At 43.6% G+C, this 23,818-nt stretch overlaps 1 protein-coding gene across 3 annotated transcripts in view; it reads right to left on the bottom strand.

Moving 5' to 3' along the window:
• Nucleotides 1-23,818, bottom strand: part of LATS2 (large tumor suppressor kinase 2) — a 97,636-nt gene that overhangs the window by 31,083 nt on the left and 42,735 nt on the right. Inside the window, exon 1 of one of the 3 annotated variants that reach the window (XM_046664459.1) lies at nucleotides 12,187-12,544. The exons of the other annotated variants lie outside the window; for them this stretch is intronic. The gene's annotated coding sequence lies outside the window, so the exon portion shown is untranslated. Of the gene's footprint in view, nucleotides 1-12,186; nucleotides 12,545-23,818 lie in introns of those variants that run through there. 3 annotated transcript variants of the gene reach the window in all.

Below are 23,818 nucleotides of genomic sequence, written 5' to 3'. Positions count from 1 at the left end.
GGATGGGAACCCTTGTACACTGCTAGTGCAAGTGCAAACTGGTGCAGCCACTATGGAAAGCAAGATAGCATATCTGAGGATATGGAGTATCCTCAGAAAATTAAGAATAGATCTACCATATGATCCAGCTATCCCACTGCTGGGTATTTATCCAAAGAACTTGATAATGCAAAGGTATAAAGATGCCTGCACCCCTATGTTCATTGCAGCATTATTCACAATAGCCAAGACTTGGAAGCAACCTAGGTGCCCATCAAGGGACAAATGAATAAAGAAGATGTGGTATTTATACACAATGGAATACTACTCAGCCATAAGAAATGATGAAATCTGGCCATTTGCGACAACATGGATGGACCTTGAGGGTATTATGCTGAATGAAATAAGTCAGAGGGTGAAAGTCAAATACCATATGATCTCACTCATAAGTAGAAGATAAAAACAACGACAAACAAACACATAGCAACAGAGAATGGATTGGTGGTTACCATGGGGGGAAGGGGGGTAGGGCAAAAGGGGTGATTAGGCTCACATGTGAGGGGACTATATGGACTATAATTAGTTTTTGGGTGGTGAACATGATGTAATCTACACAGAATTCAAAATATATTATGATGTACATCCGAAAGCTATCTTATAATCCAATGTTACTGAAATTAAAAAAAAATAAATAAAAAATTTCAAAAAAAAACTGGGACAAGAGACAAAGGCATTAAATAATGATAAAGAGAACAATCCAACAAGACAATATAACACCTGTAAATATCTATGAGGACAATACAGGAGCATCTAAACACACAAAGCAAATATTAACACACATTAAAGGAGAAATTGACAGTAACACAATCATAGTGGGGGACTTTAACACTCCACTTACACCAATGGATAGATAGACCATCCAGACAGAAGATCAATAAGGGAACATTGGCCTTAAATGACACATTAGACCAGATGGATGACCAGATATACATAGAACATTACATCTCAGAACTGCAGAATACACATTCTCTTTGAATGCACATGGAACATTCTCCATGATAGATCACACATTGGGCCACAAAACAAGTCTCAATAAATTTAAGAAGACTGAAATAATAGCGAGCATCTTTTCTGACCACAACCATATGAAACTAGAAGTCAACTACAAAAAGAAAACTTGAAAAGTCACAAATACGTGGAGATTAAACAAATGCTACTGAACAACTACTGAGTCAATGAAGAAATCAAAAAATACCTGGCAACAAATGAAAATGAAAATATGACATATCAAAATCTATGGGATACAGCAAAAGCAGTACTAACCAGGAAGTTTATAGAAATATAGGCCTGCCTCAACAAACAAGAAAAATCTCAAATAAGCAATCTAACTTTATACCTAAAGGAAGTAGAGAAAGAACAACTAAAACCCAAAATCAGTAGAAGGAAAGAAACAATAAAAATCAGAGAGAAAATAAATGAAATAGGGACTAAGAAGAAAACAGAAAAGATAAATGAAACTAAGAGCTGGTTCTTTGAAAAGATAAACAAAATTGACAAACTTTTAGCTAGACTTGCCAAGAAAAAAAGAGAGAAGACTCATAAACAAAATCACAAATGAAAGAGGAGAAATTACAACAAATAGCACAGAAATACAAAGGATTATAAGAGAATGCTATGAAAAGCTATATGCCAACAAATGGAAGAAATCAACAAAGTCTTAGAACCATACAACCTTCCAAGACTGAATCAAGAAAAAACAGAGATTTAAACTGACCAATCACCAGTAAGGAGATTGAAACAGTAAGCAAAAACCTCCCGAAAAACAGAAGTCCAGGACCAGACAGCTTCCCATGAATTCTATCAAACATTCCAAGAAGATTAAATACTCATCCTTCCCAAATTCTTCTCAAAAACTGAACAGGAGGGGAGGCTTCCTAACTCATTCTATGAAGCCAACATTACCCTAATACTAAAATCAGACAAGGGAAACACAAAAAGAAAATTAAAGGCCAATATTACTGATGAACATAGAGGCAAAAATCTTCAACAAAATATTAGCAAATCAAATATAACAATATATTAAAAGGATCATATACCATGATCAAATGGGATTTATTACAGAGATGCAAGGATGGTTCAACATTCACAGATCAATCAACATGATACACCACATTAACAAAATGAAGAATAAAAAATTACATGATCATCTCAATAGATACAGAGAAAGCATTTGACAAGACACAGCATCCATTTATGATTAAAACTTTGAATAAATTGGGTAGAGAAGGAATGCATCTCAACATACTAAAGACTATATATATGACAAACCCACAGCTAACATCATACTCAATGGAGAAAAACTGAAAGTCATCCCTCTAAGAATAGGCACAAGACAAGGAAACACACTTTTGCCACTCTTATTTAACATACTGGAAGTCCTAGCCAGTGCAATAAGGCAAGAAAAAGAAATAAAAGGAATCCAAATTGGAAAGGAAAAAGTAAAACTGTCACTATTTGCAGATGACATAATTTTATATATAGAAAACCCTAAAGAACCCACGAAAAAACTATTAGAAATAATAAATGAATACAGTACAGTTGCAGGGTACAAAATCAACATACAAAAATCAGTTGCATTTCTATACACTAACAACCAAATAGCAGAAAGAGAAATCAAGAATACAATCCTGTTTACAATCACAACAAAAAGAATAAAATACCTAGGAATAAATATAATCAAGGAGGTGAAAGACCAGTACAAGGAAAACTATAAAACACTGTTGAAAGAAACTTAAGAAGACACAAAGAAATGGAAAGGATTCCATACTCATGGATTGGAAGAATTATTTATTTATTTATCTATTTATCTATCTATTTATTTATTTTTGCTGAAGAAGATTCACCCTGAGCTAACATCTGTGCCAGTCTTCCTCTATGTGGTATGTGGGTCACTGCCACAGCATGTCTGCTGACAAGTGGTGTAGGTCTGTGCCCAGGAACTGGACCCAGGCTGCCGAAGTGTAGTGCACCAAACTTAACCACTGGGCCATGGGGCCAGCCCCAGAAGAATTAACTTAGTAAAAATGTCCATACTTTCTAAAGCAATCCATAGATTCAATGCAATCCCTATGAAAGTCCCAATGAAATTCTTCACAAAGATCCTTTAGAAATATGCAACAACAAAAGACCCCGAATAGCCAAAGCAACCCCAAGAAAAAAGAACAAAGCTGCAGATTTCACACTTCTTGACTTCAAAATATACTACAAAGGCATAGTAACCAAAACAGCGTGGTACTGGCACAAAAACAGACACACAGATCAATGGAACAGAATCAAGAGCGCAGAAATAAACCCACACTTTTATGGACAGCTAATTTTTGACAAGGGAGCCAAGAACATACAGTGGAGAAAGGAAAGTCTCTTAAATAAATGGTGTTGGGAAAACTTGACAGCCACAAGCGAAAGAATGAAAGTAGATCATTATCTTGCACCATACACAAAAATCAACTCAAAATGGATTAAAGACTTGAATGTAAGACCTGAAACCAAGAAAATCCTAGAAAACATAGGCAGAATGCTCTTGACATCAGCCTTAGCAGTACCTCTTTGAATATCATGTCTCCTCAGGCAAGGGAACAAAAGAAAAAATAAACAAACGGAACTCCATCAAACTAAAAAGCCTCTGCATGGCAAAGGAAACCATCAATAAAACGAAAAGACAACCTAATAATTGGGAGAAGATATTTGCAAATTATATTATCTGATAAAGGGTCAATCTCCAAAATATATAAAGAACTCATACAACTCAACAACAATAAAACATCAGCCCAATCAAAAACTGGGCAGAGGATATGAACAGACATTGTTCCAAAGAAGATATACAGACGGCCAACAGGCACATGAAAAGATGTTCGACATCGCTAATTAGAGAAACACAAATCAAAACCACAATGAGATATCACCTCACGCCCACCAGAACAGCGATTACTAAAAAGACAAGAAATAACAAGTGTTGGACAGGATGTGGAGGATTCCCACTGCTGGTGGGAATGTAAACTGGTGCAGCCACTATGGAAAACAGTTTGGAAATTTCTCAAAAAGTTAAAAATAGAACTACCATATGATCTAGCTATTCTACTTTTGGGTATTTATGCAAAGAACACAAAAAAAACACTAACTTGAGAAGATACATGCACCCCTATGTTCACCGCAGCTTTATTCACAATAGCCAAGATGCAGAATCAATGCAAGTGCCTATCAACTGATGAATGGATAAAGATATGGTATATATATATATAGACAATGGAATGCTACTCAGCCATAAAAAAAGATGAAATCTTGCCATTTGCAACAACATGGATGGAACTATGTGAAATAAGTCAGAGGGAAAAAGTCAAAAAAGTCAAAAAAAGATGAAACCTTGCCATTTGCAATAACATGGATGGACCTAAGTGAAATAAGTCAGAGGGACAAAGCCAAATACCATATGATCTCAGTCATAAGTGGAAGATTAAAAACAACAACAAACAAACATATAGAGACAGAGAACAGATTGGTGGTTACCAGAGGGGAAGGGGGAGGGGCGAGTGTAAAAGGGGTGAAGGGACACATGTACGGTGACAGATGGCAACTAGAGTTTTGGTGGTGAACATGACAGTCTACACAGAAGCTGAAATACAATGATGTACACCTGAAATTTATATAATGTTATAAATCAATATGACCTCAGTAAAAAAATTAATTAAAAAAACAATACTTACGCATATGTCAAATTCTGTTATAATAAAACTGCCTATATTATCTAGCTGTGGAATTGTGAGCAGACGACAAAAATTCTCCAGATCACAGTTGAGTCCAACGAGAGGGCAAGGTTTCACAAGGTAATAACCCCAATGTTCCTGTCAACTCTAAAATTCCATGATTCTGTGGGATGTTTGCTAAAATTTTAAAGATTTTACTTTTGCTACTATGGAAATAGGTCAACAGGAGTATGAAAAATGCCATCGAAACTTAATATACCAAAATTCAGTTCACACACACACACATGCAGCTTCAGGGGCCCTAAATCCTATATTTCTATTCACGTATCCAAAAGCGAGTGGCACCAATGACTCCATCCCTGTGTGCACGGGCTGCAGCTCCTATCGGGGGGTGGCGTCTGTCTCCCCAGCCCTTTAATCTCGGCTGGACTGGGACTTGCTCCAGTCCATGGGATGACGCAGAAGTGACGCTCCGCCAGCTCTGAGCCTAGCCCTCAAGAGGCCTCTTTTCACTCCTCGGGTCCCTGGGTAGCCGAGAGACCCAGCCACCTCAGGAGTTCCAGCCTGCCCTGCTGCCGTTCTGACCTGAGTGATGCCATCCTGGATGTTGCGCACCAGCTGAGCTCTCAGCCGAATGAGCCACACAGAACCCAAGCAGACCCCACATGGAGCAGCAGACCTACCCAGCAGAGTCCAGCCACCCAAGAGGATCATAATAAATAATAAATTATTGTTATTTTTCAGCCACTAAAAATTCCGGGATGGTCTGTGACACAACAATAGATAACTGATAACGGACTCTTACTTCTTTTTCTGCAGTGTATAATCCAGAAAATATGTCCACCTGTTTATTTTATCTTAAACTTCAAGTGGTCTGAACTCCTAAACTTTTGCCCAAATAAACTTAATTTCTGTTAAGATCAGAAAGTTTTCTGAAAAGTTGAACTTACAGATACATAAGATTATTATTAATATTAACAGAGATTTAACAAAACCCCAAGAAAAAATATTTCTTCAGAAAATGAGAACATCATCCCAATATCGATTGCTAGTGTGACTGGTGAAGTTTGAGAATCTTAATAAACATGTTTTTATTCCAGTATAATCCATTAGATTATTCTAGTTTTCCTATAATGACCCTAATAATAAAACACTTACTTTGCATTTATTTATCATAATTTGGCTGCATATTCAGCAGCAAGTACAGCCTTTTTACATGGTCTTGCAACCTTGCAGGCCCTTAAATATTTGTTGAGTTCATATTTGATCACGAAATTATTATTGTATCTTTAAATGTTTTTGTTCTTAAAGCAGTACTAAACTCTTGGGTATGGCTATATGATGACTTAAATCCAATCTCTTTTTGAGAAAAATACACTCCTATTTTTTTTCAATAATGAAAAGCAATAGGAAAATAGAGCATAACATACAAAAACACCTTAAAATGCTTCATGAAAGGATGGAAGAATCAATCTTTAACAGTACCCATGCTGTTCAGTGTCAGTGTCTTATAAAGGAGAATCATTGGGTCCGATCAGCACGTACATCTACGCACGAACTTGCACGGGCACAGTTAGCCCATGGTCTGGGCTTAGGAAACCAGCACTGCAGTGGGCTGTCTAGCCCCGGCCTCCCACTGCAGGCACCCCTGCGTTGTGGCTGGAAGCCCTTTGGCTCCAATGGCAGCAGGGGGCCATCCAGCAGCACCTTGGTCCAAGGAGTGAGAGCCAAAGTCCAACATGGGATGCACAGCAGCTCCACTGGGCAGGATCTGCTCTGGCCCAGCCACAGCACTCCCCCATCACACACTCCTGTTTTGTTTTGTTTTTTAAAGATTGGCACCTGAGCTAACATCTGTTGCCAGTCCTTTTTTTTTTTCTTCTTCTTCTCCCCAAAGCCCCCCAGTACACAGTTGTATACTCTAGTTGTAGGTCCTTCTAACTGTGGCATGTGGGACGCCACCTTAGCATGGCCTGATGAGTGGTGCCATGTCTGCGCCCATGATCCTAGCCAACGAAACTCTGGGCCACCAAAGCAGAGTGTGTGAACTTAACCACTCAGCCACAGGGCCGGCCCCTGACATTCTTGTTTTTAAGGAGGACAACGGGTACTCTAAAAGTTGGCTTGTACAATTCACCAAAAAAATAAGCAAACACACAAAACCACGGGGCAGTCATCATGTGCCTCACTTCCACAAAGTCTCTAAAACAATCTCTACTGCCCATGGAAACAACGAAGGAAATCCAGACCATCACTTCTACGGACAGAGATAAGCCCCAGCATTCTGAGTGCTTGGGAGAGTGAGAAGCCTTTGGTAGATAGCACAGGAATGGTGCAATCCACAGGAAGGAATGTTTGTCCCACAGAAGACAGAATTCTAGGGAAAATTCTGGTAACTATCAGCCAGAGGGTCATGAGTAGGTAGAGGTCCATGTTTTCCCAACACAAAAGAAAACCTAATACTTGCACTTTCAAAGAACGAGCTGAAGGATGCCGGGGGGTGGGGGGGTGGGAAGAATTCAGAAGACAGCTCAACAAACTTTCCAGTAGACAGGAAAAGATTGTGTACAGAGACAATTTAGAAAGAACAGAGCCTGACTCTGACAGAGTGTGGTCTCAACTGGATAGATGCTGAGACCCAATGCCAGCCTTCTTGGCTCCCCTTGCTGGGCAGGGCTCAGGCTGGCCAGAGCTGCACTGACCCTAGGCTTAGGTACAGCTTTCTCTCCCTTTCAAGGCAGGTTCAGAGATCAGGACATGGGTCCAGAAGGAACTTAACTCTGAACCTCCAATGCTGCCTCTGACAGGGATAGAGATCAAGACACTAAACAAAAGGTAAGACAAAGGCCACCTGCCACTTGTCTTCTGGTGCCTCGAAGGCGTTACTCAGCGTAAGGAGCAGAAGTAAGAAGGGAGTTAATTTGGAATTTTAATTCACACTCTTGTTGGGAACTCTACCTTCACAGAAAAAATGTGTTCATAAAGGAAAAGAATTCAGTTTCTGCCTCAGCCCATGATGCTTGAGGAAGAAAAATTACAGCAAGAAAAGCGATGGGCCATGGTCTGTGAGTGAGGCGGGGAAATCTGTCATCAGTGAGAAGAAAACATGCCCCAAGATGTGCATGTGGCTCTCAAAGGCAGCACTACCCAGCCCTGTCTCTAACGCCCACTGCACACATCCTTGAAAAGGCAAGTGGATGGCAGGGTCACTCCATAAGAACTGTTTGCCACATGAGTTACATACTATATGAGACTGAATTTATGAAGGACTACCCTGTGCCATGACTGAGCATCAAGATGGCCAAAAGATAAACCAGAGTCATCAAAGCTGAAGCACAGACAGCTTCGATGGGATTCTGGAAGAACACATATTTCTGGGCTACAAGCCAGTCCTGGCTCCTGCAATTAAGTCGGCTGAATATGTGGGAAGACTAGCTGCTCTTCCCTCCAGATCAGACAAATGCTGCCCGCACAGTTGTGCCATTAAGGCCCACTCACCCGAAAACAGCACATGGGCTCACCTCACCAAAACACACCGTTGTCACAGACCTTGAAGCTCGCTTTCTTTGCTTTTTAAGTGAGTAGCTGCTTTTGTCTTCTGTGTGTTCTGTAGCCTCCAGGTACCCTGCCTCACTCTGTTGGGGTGGGTCAGCCCACAAGCATCAAGGGGATGCAGGTCACACAGAGCTCTCTTCCGTGTGGCTATGTTTTTAAATGTTATAAAGCAATTGGGATGATCTAGAAAGTAACAGGCTCATCTAAGAAGGAAGACAGTAATCTGCTACTTTTACAAAGTCCCCTTGAAAGATACAGTATAATTTATTAAATACAGAGTAACTTATCAAAATGTATAAATATTTTAGTTATGAAATATGGTACTGAAAACTGAAATTCCCTGGCTATGTAGTTAAGGTTTTATGTATTTTTCATGAAAAGTTACAGCGTAACTTTGAAATAGATACATACTGGGGGTTTAACTTTTAATTCACACCTCAAAGCCTCAGAATCTCTGTAACAGTTTCCAATTTCCAACAATGGTTTAAAATCCAATCACTTTGTTTAATACTTGCCAGTGACTACCACTGGGGAAGAAACTACAGTGTGAAACCTTGGCACAGAGGCCATGCCCAGGGCTGTGGCTTTTACCCTGAGTGAGACAGGAGCCACGAGAGGTTCTGACCACGAGACCTGACTTCTGTTTTCAAAGGATCCTCCAGCCGCTCTGTGGAGAATAAAGGGGAGCAGAGGGGAGCCCAGCCAACAGGCTAGCACAACAGTGCAGCTGCACTGACGGGCCGCGCCTCCACAGCACAGCGACCGCGTACGGGTGCTCCTGGGACTCCTGCTGTGTTCCCAGGAGGGTCCCACAGCTCCAACGGGACCTCTGTTACTGGCTCCTCCTGCTCCAGACCACAGCCTTTTGGGGGGGTCTCCTCAACTTGGGAGGGTAGCCTTCTGAGTATTGTTGGTATTGTGACACAAGACTGAGAGACACACAGAGCCGGGAACTGTGCATGTGGTCTCCAATTCTCAGAATAACTCTAAAATGTACATATTCATGGTTTCATCAAAATCAGGAGACTAAGGCTCAGAGTAAGTAATCATTTCCCAAATTTATACAGTCAGCAGTAAAGTCAGAATTCAAAACCCAAACAGCCAATGAAGTCCAACATCATTAATTATAGAACTGCATTTTTTAAAACAAGGGACCATTTCACACTCATTTGACTGACAAATATTTAAACTGTCTGACATCGCCAAGTATTGGCGAGGACAGAGACCTGCCCCGATAAGCTGAGGAGAGAAGTGTGGATGGGCATGACCACACAGGAGAACACTCTGACAATATCTAGTAAAGTTACAGATGCTCAATTCCCACAGCCCTGAAATCCCACTTCCAGGCAGACGCCAGACAGAAAGTCCCTGCATGTTCACCAGAAGACACAAAGAAGAGCATGCGCTGCGCTCCTGTTTGTACTGAACAACTGGACACGATCTAAAGTCCACGGACAGGACGATGGACAGAGAAGTGGTGTGCAATTACACAATGCAATACAACTCAAGAACTGAGATGAATGAGAGCCTCATCTATCAACATGGATAAATCTAGGAAAAAAAGAATGAAAAAAGCAAGTTGCAAAATCATATTGTACAGACTTTTTTTTTTTAAGATTTTATTTTTTCCCTTTTTCTCCCCAAAGCCCCCCAGTACATAGTTGCATATTCTTCGTTGTGGGTCCTTCCAGTTGTGGCATGTGGGACGCTGCCTCAGCGTGGTTTGATGAGCAGTGCCATGTCCACGCCCAGGATTCTAACCAACAAAATACTGGGCCGCCTGCAGCGGAGCACGCGAACTTAACCACTCGGCCACGGGCCAGCCCCATATTGTACAGACTTTTTAAAAAAAAAACTTGTAAAACAGTACTGTAGATTGGTTATAGTGTGCATCATAAAATATGATGGGGAATGAGAAGATTAATTTGGGATGGCAGTTGCCTGGGTGGGGTCGGGGGGTGGAGCGTGAGACTAAAGAGCAGAGAAGCTCGACCACATGTGTAATAGTGTTTCTTCTAAAAGTCTCTGGAACAAATGTGGAAAAATGTTCTATATTCTCTCTACCTTAATAAGTGCTTGAAATATTACATCATCATCAATCAGCACAAAACATTTAACAGTAGAACCAAGGGCCAGGTTCTGTCTGTCCCATGGCCTATGGTCTCTCTTCACAATCCTGCCTCCTTATCCTTTGGGCCAGAAACTGAGTCCTATTCATGCCTGTATCCACTGTGTCTGGCACAGTGGTTTCCCCACCACCTAGCGAGCTCTGGGAAGGCAGGAACAAGCACCATTTCACATCTGACTCGGTGCCCTGGAGACCTTCTCAAAGTACAGAATGACCCACTCTTCCCTTGTACCTGCTCCTGTCTCCCCACCATCTCCTGTCATGCAACTAACCAGAAATCTCTCTTTCAAACTGGTTTAAATTCTCTGTTGGACAACTGGTCTCAATTTGGCTCAGCAAGTCATATCTAGCAACAAGACAGTTAATTAAAAGTACATCCAACCAGGGGTTGCTCATGGGTGAAAAATTACAAACAATCTGAGTGTCCCAAAATAACATCAATCAATCATTCAGTGTAATAAAACAGTGTTGGGAAAAAAATGCGTTAGAGAATAAAATTTAATGACATGAGGAAATACTTACAATAGTCATGTGCCACATGACAATGTTTTAGTCAACGATGGACTGCATATATGACGATGGTCCCATAAGATTACTACCATACAACCTAGGTGGGTACTAGGGTATACCGTCTAGGTTTGTGAAAGTGCACTTACATAAGCTCACACAAACACGAAATCACCTAATGATGCTTTTCTCACAACCTATCCCTGTCATTAAGTGATGCCTGACTGTATACTGTTACATAAAAACAAACAAACAAACAAAAAGTGGGTAACATCAAGCCAGCCCTGGTTGCCTAGTGGTTAAGTTCGGCGTGTTCCCCTTTGGTTCCTGGGCAATGACATATACCACTTGTCTGTCAGTGGCCACGCTCTGGAGGCGGCCCATATACTGAAAAAAGAGGAAGATTGGCAACAGATGTTAGCTCAGGGTGAATCTTCCTTCAGCAAAAAAAAAAAGTGGGTAACAAAACTATATATGGGACTTTGACTTATACTTGGTGCACTGATCACGCCAAATCACTGTCTCATTACTCTACCTACTTTTACATCATAGCTCTTGTTTAACAATCACAGTGGAGAAGAAGGGATTTCAGGACCTTTTAGAACACAGAAACCTGATGGAGGGGCAGCCACTGCCTCCCCATAAGAGTATGACACACCCAAGTGCGTGCTGTGAGCCCACAGGGCTGGAGAGGATGAGGCGTGGGGTGGAAAAGAGGGCGTGTTGCTGGAGGTCTAGATGCAGAGCTCCTGCGTCCTCAGGTGCCCACTCTGCCCGGCCCCCTCCCCTGGAGACACTGAAGCAGAAGCTGTGGAATCAGACTGCAGCACGGCCAGGAGCAGATAGGAAGCACAGGCACAAAGCAGGATGAAGTGAGCCAGGACACGCTGAATCGACCGCGGCCCTCTGCCCTCTGCCCTTTGGCCCTCCACCCTGCCTTGACTCCAAGAGCCACTCCCACTGCCCCACACCTCATAGACCTGAGGCTCTCCTCTGGAAAAGCCAAAGGGCCCCGGAGACAAGCCTCCAGATGGGACATTTGTGGGTCTGGCTCTCCACCTGATCACGCTGCCATGAAGCCCCAATCAGTAAGCCCCACCCCACAGTCCTTCCAATCACTCCCAAATGTAAACGATGGGCCCACATCACTGGATACTCAGGAAAGGTTTCCAACACAAAGCCAAAACAAACAAATCAAACAGCGCATACAATGTGACCCCATCTTTGTAAAATGTACAAATCACAGCAGATACCAACATGTTCACCGCGGCTGCCTCAAAGTGGTGGCAGTATGATGACTTTCCAGAAACGCACGTCAGTTAACCGCGTAATCATCTTCCCGCAGGACCCAGGGCTCTTCTTACTTCCTGCCGCTTCTTCTTTAGCTGCAATTTGGCAATATCTCTTTTCCTTCACTCCACCTTATCGAAGACTGAAACTGACTTCTAAAGATAATGAATACGTGTCAACTTCTGGTTGAAAGTCAGAATCTACGCATCCTCTCCACCCCTCCAAGGGTCTCAGACATTTGTGAAATACCAACTCTGACATTTGGCCGCAAATGACCCGGCTGGAGGCAATGCTTCTGACTACAGGGAGACATGTTTTTAAACTGGCCGCTGTACCCACAAGCGGCAGAGAGCCAGTAAACTAAAATTCAGAAAATATACTTCACAACTCCTCAGGTCCATTAACATTTTTCTCTGAGAAAACGGCTCTCTGGCATGGCTGAGTGACTCCATGGGATGGAAAACTAAAACACTGTTCGCATTACATGCTACTGCCAGGAGACCTTGCCCTAGCGGAGGAATTTCAAAAATCTGTTGTGCTTCTTGCTCAACACTGGAAAATCTGGGGGCAAAACACCAGCTGGCTATTGTAGAGTTAACAAAGTTCCAAAAATGATAGAATGTTTCATTTATTAACATTTGCCAAAAGCTTCAACTCTTCCACTAGGAAATTTTCTAGCAAATTTTCTACCAGTTTAAGATTATACTCTAAGGAAACTTATGCTGCTGTTGGACAGACCATAAATAGAAGCTATTGGCAGACTTAAAGGAAATGGGCAGGATGAGAGGACAATGGAATGAAGAGTGCGGAAGGGCCTGGCGCTGCTCCAGGCTCTCTACCTAAACCAGCTCCCTCAGCCCCACAGCCGGCCTGTGAAACAGGCGTCCCCAAGCCCCGTTTCAACGGTGGAAAAACGGAGACTAAAGCTGATCAGCAATTTACTTGGTCACAAAAATACCATGGATGAAGGATAGTGGTAAGGAGAGGAGATGCTCAAAGTACTTGTTTCTATTACAAAGCAACCAGGTTAAGGAATAGAGACATTTTTCAAGTCAGTGACTTTATGATCTCATATTTCATTCATTCACAACAGTTATTGAATAACCAAACAGTGAGAGGCTCTGCTCTAGGCCAGGGGATGCGGCAGTGACAAGCAGCCGAAAGTCCCTCCGCTCAGGGGGTCACACCCCAGCGGTGGGGAACGTCCCTCCGTCCTTACAAGCCCTCACTGCTTGCTCCCTGGCCAGTTAAACCGACCAGCTGCAGTGACAGGATACAGGGCTGCGTTCAGGGGCCCCGCTGCTGCTCACCAGAGCTACAGTCACGTGGTCAGTCCCAACTGGACCTGAACAGCTGTCCTGGCTTGATGTCTAACACTCTCCTTTCTTAGACCGTGAGCAATGTGCTTGAGGGCATAATTACACCTTATAAATGCAAAAATCAGTGTTTGCTATAATTCCAAAATCCACGGAAAGAGTCCAATTTTCTGTAGACAAGATCTAAAACAGACAGGAGAGGCAGCAGCAGGCTGGTTTGGAAGGCTGCACCAGGAAGGCTGGGAGTGACATCAGTCCTGACCTCTGTCTACAGGCCCCGACAGAGATCCAATTCACTGGTGCCCCTTCATGTCTATGCTGGAATGTTCTTTTCATTTACTCTCTGAAATGTCCTTTTTCTTGTCCTCCCATTAAGTTTGTATAGATAATTTAAAAATGAAATAAGGAAGTAGGATTAAAATGCTAAATAACTTAGGGGGGAAAAAAGATAAAAGAAAACTATTCTAAAAATCAAGAACAGGGCAATATGAGGTCTGTGACCCTGGTGCCCACTCCCTGGATGGAAGGAGTGGTGCTCACGCGGCTGGCAGCTTCCCTTCCTACTCGTTCCCTCACAGAAGACTGCAGAGGACGATCAGCGATGAAGCAGCTGTTCTCAGAGGTCAAATAATCCATCTGAAACTAATTGCAACGCTGAAACACACCAGCCAAAGAAAGTAGTAACACAACAGGTTAAACAAACCCAAAAAGCCAATCCTCACTGCTGTACAGTTTGGATTAGCTAAATACTGAAGCATGAACAAAGCTTAACCTTTGCTAGCGAACTGCTAGGAAGGAAGTCTTTTTGAACAAAAATATATGCTTGATATTTATTAGGAAATTATACACCAGGAGGTTGATGAGAAGCCTTTCAGGGGGTGTGGGACCGTTCAGGAGGTGCTGCAGCAGCCCGCCACACTGGCCACGCGCATCTGCCCCAGAGTCAGAAGGCGCTGACAACTCACACAGGTTGTGCTGATTTCACTGAACTGGAAAAATCTCTTTCTACAGCCAGCACTGCCGCCATCAACCTTAAAGTCCAATATGAGCATCACAAATAAACATCACAGGGCCAAAGAAAGAAGGAACATGATGCTTTAAAAAGTTTACTGAGTAGTTTAACTCTACAGGTTCAACCAAATGAAAACCCTTTCTCAGACAGTCACAAATAACGTAACATTCTTTTTCCAGCTGGGCAATCTAAACTATTCTAAGACCTTGTCTGTTTTATGACAATTTAGTCTTGAAAATGTATTTGTTAGCTGGCTGTAAACTCCAAGAGGGTCCATCAGGGCTATTATGTACATTATCGTGCCCCTGGGGCCTAACACAGTGCACGACACACACCTGCCACTACACAATATGTATGGAATAACTGACGTTAAGAAATCCTTCTGAGTTTCAAATTTATGGTGTCCTAGATAAAACTGCTAACTCTCTTGACATAGTAATATTTAGATTACTACTGAAATGAACGATACTGCCCTTTGGCAAGCAGGGTTTAGTACACTTCTCTACCACTCCTCCTTCATCAAATTCCTCACACTGAGGAGTTCACACATCAGCTGCTCGTGGTAAAAGTCCAGATTGGCTGTAGAGATAAAGGCACAGGCAGCTACAGAACTGACCAGAGCAAGCAGAGGTGCTGCTTATGTTGGGCTAGGGTTTGGTTTTGTGCTGTTTCATCAGGATCCTGCCCTGGGAGAAGCCCCACGTTTTAGACTCAGGGAGGACCAGGATTGTGGCAGAGATTCGACAGCTTATCCTCTTGTGTACAATTTCTGAGATGTGTTGAAAGAAACATCCACACATAATTAAAAACATCTCACATGGCAAACAGTATAGTAATCCACACTATACACTTTAACTCACCTAAAACCCAAATAAAACTTACTTATAAACTCTTGTAATAAGAAGACAAGCAAAATATCTTCGGCTTCACTAATGCCCAATTTTAAAAATTTTCCCAGGTAGATGTTATAAGTAGAACTCAGGAGACTGTCAAAAATTAATTTTCTATAACCAGCAGTCTCCCATTTTATACCAGTTCATTCCTTTAGAAATGCCCGGGGGAAAAAAACTATCTTTCTTCGAATTTCACCCTCATCTTGCACCTAGAAAACATTAGCACTCTGCCACGAATACTGACAGTGAGTGCAGCCTTTCACGTGACCGCAAGTAAAAACCAAGAGTTTCTCTACACCAACAGCAGGCGCCTGGTTTGTTAATTTCATACTGAGAAAGCCAGAAAACCCCTCACTTCTAAAACTCCATACAATGCTTGAAGTAACTCTACCACGGGCAGAATCCGTAACTGCCTACCTTGTTTCCTGCTGTTAAGTCCAGCTCCCTAAGACAACGGAAATCAAGACAAAGGACACCACCACGCACGACCCTCATCCAGGCTTTTATGCTCAGAAATGACTAATTAGGGCACCAAATTATTCATGAGAAAAAAACACGTCCCATACAACACGGCAAAACCAGAAACAAACTCGTCCTCATCACAAATGCTTCTCTCTCCGAGTTCCGAGGCATCTGAAGCATCACAGTAGCTACAGGCAGCAACAAACCACCAGGAGAGCCCTTCCACCAGGAGAGCCCTTCGAGATGCGCCTGCGCTGAAAGGCAGCCTGCACAAGGAAGGGAAGCTGAGTGGCTCCCGTCATCCTCCCATGCAGGAAGAATCAGCACACTCTCTCGAGCTGTGCTTTGTCATTTTATTTTTTCTATGACTCACAATTTCATGAAAACAACACTTACCCTTATTTACATGTGATGTGATTCTTTGTGTGGTTATTCACAACCCACAAACCACAAAATTGATTACTGGATCCAGTCAAGGATCTCACTCTGCAGTTACAAAAACACTTTACTGAAAATGCTTGGGTGCTGTCAGCAACAAACACCTTGCCTAAAAAGATAACTCACGTCTTCATACTAATAATGTGTGACTTTTGAAAATGCCATCCCTTCAATTAGCCTCTTCATATTCTCTCAATTTAAAGCTATCATTTAGCAGTGGGAAATTTAGCTTATCCAGTTCCCTCTTCTGGATTGATTTCACTTACACGTGGGATCATCAAGTAGTTGGTTGATAGATATGCAGACTGACAGGTTAAAAAGGTCTCTAAGAGGAGAAATCACAACAGATACCAATGAAATACAAGGGATCATAAGAGAATACTATGAAAAACTATATGCCAACAAATTGAACAACCTAGAAGAAATGGACAAATTCCTAGACTCCTACAACCTCCCCAAACTGAACCAGGAAGAAATGGAGAATCTCAATAGGCCAATCATAAGTAAGGAAATAGAAACAGTAATCAAAAACCTCCCCAAAAATAAGAGTCCAGGACCAGACGGCTTCTCTGGAGAATTCTACCAAACATTCAAAGAAGATTTAATACCTATCCTTCTCAAACTATTCCAGAAAATTGAGGAAGATGGAGTACTCCCTAACACATTCTATGAAGCCAACATCACTCTGATCCCCAGACCTGACAAGGACAACACAAAGAAGGAGAACTACAGGCCGATATCACTGATGAACATAGATGCAAAAATCCTCAACAAAATTCTGGCAAACCAAATACAGCAATACATCAAAAAGATTATACACCACGACCAAGTGGATTTTATACCAGGGACACAGGGATGGTTCAACATCCGCAAGTCAATCAACGTGATACACTACATTAACAAAATGAGAAACAAAAACCACATGATCATCTCAAGAGATGCAGAGAAAGCATTCGACAAGATCCAACATCCATTTATGATAAAAACCCTCAATAAAATGGGTATAGAAGGAAAGTACCTCAACATAATAAAGGCCATATATGATAGACCCACAGCCAACATCATACTCAATGGACAAAAACTGAAAGCCATCCCTCTGAGGACAGGAACAAGACAAGGGTGCCCACTTTCACCACTCCTATTCAACATAGTACTGGAGGTGTTGGCCAGAGCAATTCGGCAGGAAAAAGAAATAAAAGGAATCCAAATAGGTAATGAAGAAGTAAAACTCTCCCTGTTTGCAGACGACATGATCTTATATATAGAAAACCCCAAAGAATCCATAGAAAAACTATTAAAAACAATTAACAACTACAGCAAAGTAGCAGGGTATAAAATCAACATACATAAATCAGTAGCATTTCTATACACTAACAATGAACTAACAGAAAAAGAACTCAAGAACTCAATCCCATTCACAATCGCAACAAAAAGAATAAAATACCTTGGGATAAATTTAACCAAGGAAGTAAAGGATTTATACAATGAAAACTACAAGACTTTCTTGAAAGAAATTGACAATGACATAAAGAGATGGAAAGACATTCCATGCACATGGATTGGAAGAATAAACATAGTTAAAATGTCCATACTACCTAAAGCAATCTACAGATTCAATGCTATCCCAATCAGAATCCCAAGGACATTCTTTACAGAAATTTAACAAAGAATCCTAAAATTCATATGGGGCAACAAAAGACCGTGAATTGCTAAAGCAATCCTGAGTAAGAAAAACAAAGCCGGAAGAATCACAATCCCCGATTTCAAAGCATACTACAAAGCTACAGTGATCAAAACAGCATGGTACTGGTACAAAAACAGGTCCACACATCTATGGACAGCTAATCTTCGACAAAGGAGCAGAGGGCCTACATTGGAGAAAAGAAAGTCTCTTCAACAAATGGTGCTGGGAAAACTGGACAGCCACATGCAAAAGATTGAAAATTGACCATTCTTTTTCACCACACACCAAAATAAACTCAAAATGGATCAAAGACCTAAAGAATAGGCCTGAAATAATAAGTCTTCTAGAAGAGAATATAGGCAGTACACTCTTTGACATCAGTTTCAAAAGAATCTTTTCGGACACTATAACTCCTCAGTTGAGGGAAACAATAGAAAGAATAAACAAATGGGACTTCAGACTAAACAGCTTCTTCAAGGCAAGGGAAAACAGGATTGAAACAAAAAAACAGCTCACTAATTGGGAAAAAATATTTACAAGCCACTTATCCGACAAAGGGTTAATCTCCATAATATACAAAGAACTCACACAGCTTAACAACAAAAAAACAAACAACCCAATCAAAAAATGGGCAGAGGACATGAACAGACATTTCTCAAAAGAAGATATAAGTATGGCCAATAGACACATGAAAAGATGTTCATTATCGCTAATCATCAGGGAAATGCAAATCAAAACTACACTAAGATATCACCTTACACCCGTTAGATTGGCAAAAACATCCAAAACCAAGAGTGACAAATGTTGGAGAGGTTGTGGAGAAAAAGGAACCCTCATACACTGTTGGTGGGAATGCAAACTGGTACAGCCACTATGGAAAACAGTATGGAGATTTCTCAAAAAGTTAAAAATAGAAATACCCTATGACCCAGCCATCCCATTACTGGGTATCTATCCTAAGAACCTGAAATCAGAAATCCCAAGAGTCCCTTGCACCCCTATGTTCATTGCAGCATTATTTACAATAGCCAAGACGTGGAACCAACCTACGTGCCCAGAAACTGATGATTGGATAAAGAAGATATGGTATATAGACACTATGGAATACTACTCAGCCATAAAAAAAGACAAAATTGGCCCATTCGCAGCAACATGGATGGACCTCGAGGGTATTATGTGAAGTGAAATAAGCCAGACACAGAAAGATGAACTCTATATGACTCCACTCATAGGTGGAAGTTAACATGTTGACAAGGAGAACTGCTCGGTGGTTACCAGGGAAAAGGGGGGGAGCGGGAAGGACACAAAGGGGGAAGTGGTGTACCCACAACATGACTAACAATAATGCACAACTGAAATCTCACAAGGTTGTAATCTACCATGATACTAATAAAAAAAAATGCAAAAAAAAAAGTCTCTAAAATCTAAGACATTCCCTCAGGTATGTGTAAAGTATTTAGAATTCAACGAGAAAGTAAACATTTGTTTAAATACTCCTTACGGAAATAAATGAAGGCAAGTTTCTTCCTGGTTTGGAATGGACAGTCCTACCCACAGCATTTGTTAAGTGTGGGGTGTTGGGCTCTGTCTGCAATGGCGCTGAAGGAATTTACTACTACGAAGTGATAAGGCGTTGACACCGAAAACAAAACCATGCCACAGGGCAGATGCAAATAGTGTGTGAGGGCGCAAGGGTTCAGAAGGGGCAGGGAGGGTTCTGGCAGGATCACCTGGCTTCGATGGAGGAAAGGCAGGAATCACCATGGCTGACCACACCCTGCTCGGGCAGCAGGGGGGGCAGGAAGGCTGAGGTCACGTTTCTGGTATCTGTCACCCAGATGCCCAAGAGTGATACGATGTTTCATACCAATACTCTCAGAAAACGAATGAGTCACTCTTTCTAACTTTCCTTCCTAGTTTTCTGCAGCAACCCTTTTACCCAGCCTGTCCTGTTAGTGGCCCAGGGGTAAGTAGGTAGGAGCCACGTGTCCCGAGTTTGAACCCTGGATCAGCCTCAGTCTACCTGTGTAGTCTGAGGGACATTCCTTAGTCACCGTGTCACTCTTCCTCCTCTGTGAAGTACATTTAACAAGCACACCCACCTGTAGTTTTTTCACACCTACCTCTTACTATGTCTTAAGCACTTAGGATGGTGCTAGCGAATGTTAGTATTATAGTAACAACATGCAGCTAAAAGGTTGTTTTAGCTGAACTGTACACTTAGAAAAATAAAATCATGTTGTGTTTTTGCTTGAACTTTTAATGAAATATTTTTAGTTTCTCAAAAAACACCTTGTTTATTTGTTTTTCCATTGGCACACTTTACCACACAACAGGGAACCTGCGTTTTCTTGTTCACGGCTTCCCACTCCACCAGAGTAGTTAAGGGAAGATGTGTGTCCGTCCTTTCCCTTCCATACAGACCCTAAAATCAATCAGTTTACCAACAACACACCTGACGCAGAACACAAAATCCCACTGTGACAGAGAGCCTGCCAAGATTTTCCACCAAAGCAGCAAGGAATTTCTGGCGTTTGCAAGTCCCGCTGCCAGTGTCCCAGGGGAGCGAAGATCCCAAAGTGGCTGGCTGTTCAGAGCGGCCGCCGAAAGTTCCAGACGCAGAATGCAAACCACAACGCCCGCGGCACAGCTTCCGGGCACGGGGCAACCGACTGGGGGTTCCTCAGAGGAGCACGTGAGAAAACCAACCTCCATGAAAAACAGCATTGGCAGTTCACGAGACCCACTTTCTACTTACCACAGAAACGTTAAGGGGAAAAAAAATCACCACTAATTTCTGTCAAACGCAGCCAGAAGGTCACAAACAATGCCCCCCGTAAAACACGGCACCCCGGCCTCCACCGCGCGGGGCGGCGAGAGCCATGCCCGCAAGGCCGGCCGCCTCCACTGACGGGACCCGCCTCCACCCGGGCTGCCCTCCACCAGGAAGCACGCTTCCAGAGAACAGCGTTTCCGCCGCGCGCCTGCGACAAGCTCCCCCTGCCCCGCACGGAGCAGGCGGCCGCTTCCACACACGCAAGCCGAAGCCGCGGCCAGGCCTGCCTCCCGGCGCCACGGCCCCCGGCCCCCGGCCCCGAGCGGGCGCCCTTCGGCGGAGCCCACGACGCGCGAGTCAAGCCTTCTGCTCTCTCCGTTCACTCTTCACGCTACCCAGCAGTGAGGAAGGTGTCCTCGATTTTTCAGAAACTCAAAGGCGTTTCCTGAGGTGACGCCTGGGGCTTACTGTGTACATCAGAAACGCCCGTGAAAACACTTTCCGTTCGGGAAACCTTGTAACGGGAGCCGGCAGTGAGAAGGACGGCTCCTGCGCGCCTCGCCCAGCTGCAGCGCCGGCCGCGCGCCGCCCACCCCCCGCCCGCGCCCCCGCCCCCGCCCCCGCACTCTGTCACAGTAAAGGTTCCAGCGAACACAAAATCCTTTTCCAAGCTTTTACTCCAATGTGCTTAAACGTGACAACGTCCACACGCTCAGTTTTCCTACCGTCCTCAGTAGAAAGTGCCCAAGCCTCGGTCACCCGCCGTCCCGCAGGCGACCCCCCCCCCCCGCCCCCCCCCCCGGGCCCCCCCGCCCCGCCCCGCCCCCGCACCCACCGTCCCGACAGCCCCGCCGCCGCTCCCCCCGCCCGCGCCCCCAGCTCCGACAGCCCCGCGCCCGCGCCCACCGCCCCGCACGCGCCGCCGCCCCTGCCGCCCAGCCGCCCCGTGCTTTCCGTACTTTCGTCCTCAAATCAGAAGAGCTGATTTCATTTGTGACACTAAAGTCATTGGGATAAAAGTGAAAGAGAGAGATGACACAGCTGAGAAGACTAGTCCAGGGGGTTGTCAAACTGGTTGAGGAGTTTGTAAAAATACTGATGCCCAGAACCCACCCAAGACAAACTAAATCACCATGGCTGGGGCGGCCGCCCAGGCCTGTGAGCAAGTGGATGGGAGAGAGCGGGCGTGTGTTTGCTCACGCGCGTGTTTCCAGAGTTCCCCACTGGTCTGTCGCTGTCAGGGTTGAGAGCTGTGACTCCATTTCACACGTTGCCCTCGACGCTCCGGACTCCCCCACACCCGGCCCCTCTCCCTCCACAGCAGTGGAGCCCACCGCCCCACATCTCCCCTCCGACTGCACCGCGAGAGAGCGCCTCCTCTGACACCACAGGTGGGTCCACGTGGCCTGCTCCCCAGCTCCAGCCACAGAGAATCAATCTCGTCCCCTTCGCAGATGCTTGAAGAGACGAAGTGAGCCCCACCACAGCCAGAGGAGAGCTTAGGAATCCTGTGTTTACTACCTGGTCAGAGAAACGGAATACTCAGCTAAGCAGGGGACAGAGATGATGGCTGTTACAGACACAAACACCAAGTCAACTTAGCACGAAAGTGGGGGTTTCACTGATGTGCTTTCGAGAATTGAAGTTGACAGAGAGAGTTCTTCACCCTGACTGAGAATAAAAGATCCTCAGTGTATTCACAAAGGGATTTTCCAGATAACTCTTTCGGGAAGAAAAAAGCCACAATGCCCTGCTTTAATAGGAACAATAACCTTTTCTGGGACACGTCTATTAGCTCAATTGTATACAAAAAAGTAAGTATAAAAAGTTTCCGCAGCCGGCCCCATGGCCCAGTGGTTAAGTTTGCACGCTCAGCTTTGGTGGCCCAGGGTTTTGCCGGTTCGGATCCTGGGCGTAGACTCAGGCCACGCTGAGGTGGCGTCCCACATGCCACAACTAGAAGGACCCACAACTAAAATACACAACTATGTACTGGGGGGGGGGGGGTTGGGGACAAAAAGCAGGGAAAAAAAGGAGAAGATTGGCAATAGTTGTTAGCTCAGGTGCTAATCTTTAAAAAAAAAAAAAAATTCCAGTTTTACTCTCCAGTTGGATGCTTTGCCAGTGGCTGGTGTTTTATACTCCCCTCACCCAGGCATTTTTTAATTCTGTTTTTCCCTTAACATCCGTGGTGCATTGCCCTCAAAGTGCATTATAAGTCACATAAAGCAAGACAGAACTTTTTTTTCCCCCTCAAAACAGCCAACTTGCCCCAATGTGGGAATGATAATCTTTTGTCTGGGTGTCCTTTGTCATAATAACAGCAGTAACAATAGTAACAATTACTATTACTACTCCTGTTACTATCTTTTAAATTTTTTAATTTTTACCTTTTGACTCCCTTCACCCATTTCCCCCACTTTGCCACCCCCTGCCTCTGGCAGCCACCAACCTGTTTTATCTATGAGTTTGGGTTTTTTCCTCTTTTGTTATAGATTCCACATAGAAGAGAGATCATATGGTATTTGTTTTTCTCTGACTTATTTTACTTAGCATAATGCCTCAAGCTCCATCCACGTTGTTGCCAACAGGAAGATTTCGTTCTTGTTTATGGCTAATGTTCCGTTATATATAAGTATATATATATATATATCTCACAATTTGTTTAACCATTTTGATCTTCTCTTCCTTTAGCAAACATAGGAGGCAGTGGAGCACCAGGTTTTGTGCTCCCAACAGCTTAGAGGAAGGAGTGGGGAGTCTCTGGAAGGAAGATGGTTCAGGTCCCTCCAGCTAGGGCTGCCTGCCATTGGTAGTACAGCGTCCCGAGCAGGACTGCATGAGGCAGGCCAGCCGACGGCCACAGTGGCCACCCCACCACCGTGGAGCTCCCCTCACTGCTGTGTCAGGCGAGTGGCTGTGCTGGGGCTTGGGGTTTAGGCTCTATTAGACCATACTTCTCCCTGTGTCAACACTGAACCAGAGCTGTAAGAAAAGGCTCAGAAGTCACCCAAAAGC

The sequence above is a fragment of the Equus quagga genome, chromosome 6 (assembly GCF_021613505.1).
Source record: "Equus quagga isolate Etosha38 chromosome 6, UCLA_HA_Equagga_1.0, whole genome shotgun sequence".
NCBI classification, from domain to species: Eukaryota; Metazoa; Chordata; class Mammalia; order Perissodactyla; family Equidae; genus Equus; species Equus quagga.
This window is presented reverse-complemented; position numbering and strand designations above follow the sequence as displayed.